The sequence below is a fragment of the Lagopus leucura genome, unplaced genomic scaffold, assembly GCF_019238085.1.
Source record: "Lagopus leucura isolate 7727_CA_CO unplaced genomic scaffold, USGS_WTPT01 33222-0_obj-0_obj, whole genome shotgun sequence".
Lineage (NCBI taxonomy): Eukaryota > Metazoa > Chordata > Aves > Galliformes > Phasianidae > Lagopus > Lagopus leucura.
The window spans coordinates 669-2,396 of record NW_024967545.1 but is presented as its reverse complement, the minus strand read 5'-3'; the positions used below and the strand labels follow the sequence as shown (position 1 = coordinate 2,396).

At 61.7% G+C, this 1,728-nt stretch overlaps 1 long non-coding RNA gene across 1 annotated transcript; it reads left to right on the top strand.

The window, feature by feature from the left end:
* Positions 1-17: 17 nt before the first annotated feature.
* On the top strand, positions 18-1,339 carry LOC122193192. The gene is made up of 2 exons (XR_006182832.1): positions 18-431; positions 549-1,339. It is a non-coding gene; the product is annotated as an uncharacterized LOC122193192 (long non-coding RNA).
* The last annotated feature ends 389 nt before the right edge of the window (positions 1,340-1,728 follow it).

Genomic DNA, 1,728 nt, shown 5'->3' with positions numbered 1-1,728 from the left:
CCCCCCCATAACCCCCCCGTTCTGCCCTTCCCCAGGCCGTTTCCGTTTCCGCCGCCCCGACTCCCTGCGCTCCCTGCTGAGCCGCGGCCTGGCGCCGTTGCTTTACGCGGACGACAGGGGGCGCCCGACCTCCTCGTACCCCATGAATCCCAACGGCTCCCCCGGCGCGGTGGCGGCGCTTTGCTCCCCTTGCGGGCGGCATTTGGCGCTGATGCCCCACCCCGAGCGGGGGGTGCTGAGGTGGCAGTGGCCCCATTGGCCCCATAAGTGGGGCGGGGAGTGGGGGGCGGCCGTGGGGCCGCGGTGGGGCGGAGAAAAGGGGGTGGCGCAGGGGGGGGCGGCGCCGTGGATGAAGATGTTCCTCAATGCCAGGGAGTGGTGCGACGGCCCCATAGATTGACCCACAGATGGACCCATAGATTGACCCATAGGTGGACCTTGGCCCCATAGATTGACCCATAGATTCACCCATAGGTGGACCCATAGATGGACCCATAGGTGGACCTTGGCCCCATAGATTGACCCGTAGATGGACCTCGGACCCATAGATGGACCCACAGACTGACCCACAGATGGACCCATAGATTGACCCATAGATGGACCCATAGATGGACCCATAGATTGACCTTGGCCCCATAGATTGACCCACGGATAGACCTCGGACCCATAGGTGGACCCATAGATTGACCCACAGATGGACCCACAGATGGACTCCATAGATTGACCCATAGATGGACCCATAGATGGACCCACAGATGGACCCACAGATGGACCCATAGATGGACCCATAGGTGGACCTTGTCCCCATAGATTGACCCATAGATTGCCCTATAGATGGCCCCATAGAGGGACCCATAGATGGGCCTTGGAGCCATAGATTGCCCCATAGAGGGACCTCAGACCTGTAGATTGACCTCAGCCCCATGGATTGCCCCATAGATGGACCCCAACCCCATAGATCACCCCATAGATTGACCCCAGCCCCATAGATTGCCCCATAGAGGGACCTCAGACCTGTAGATGGAGCTCAGCCCCATGGATTGACCTATAGATGGACCCCAGCCCCATAGATCGCCCCATAGAGGGACCCCAGCCCCATAGATCGCCCCATAAAGGGACCCCAGCCCCATAGATGGCCTCACAACCCCATCGCTGGACCCATATAGGGTGACCCACAGCCCCACAGCTGGCCCCATAGATGGACCTCATGTGCATAGATTGCCCCATAGCTGCCCCATAAGTTGGCCCCATAGAGGACCCCATTGTGCCGCTGTGTCCCCACCGGGCGCCATTTTGGGGTAAAAGAACCCGTATTTAATAAAGAGGAGATTGCGTCTTTCGCGGCGTCACGTGACAGCGAAGCAGCGACGAAAAGCGCAGCGGCGCGGAAAGGGTTAAGCTGGGCTGGGGGCGTGGCTTGAGGTGTGACGCCACAGCGCAGTGGGCGGGGCTACGGCGCCGCGCTGAGTCCGCGCGCTCAGAACCGGAAGCGGAGCCCTCAGGGCCGGAAGTCGACCGCGGCGGAGAGGGATCCGCCCTCGAGGGACCGGAAGTCGGATCCGGGGGGCCGGAAGTCGACCCCTGAAGAGAGGGATGCGTCCGTAAGAGACCGGAAGTTGGATCCGGGTTGCCGGAAGTCGACCCCTGAAGAGAGGGATGCGTCCGTGAGAGACCGGAAGTCGGATCGGGGGGCCGGAAGTCGACCCTTGAAGAGAGGGATCCGCCCTC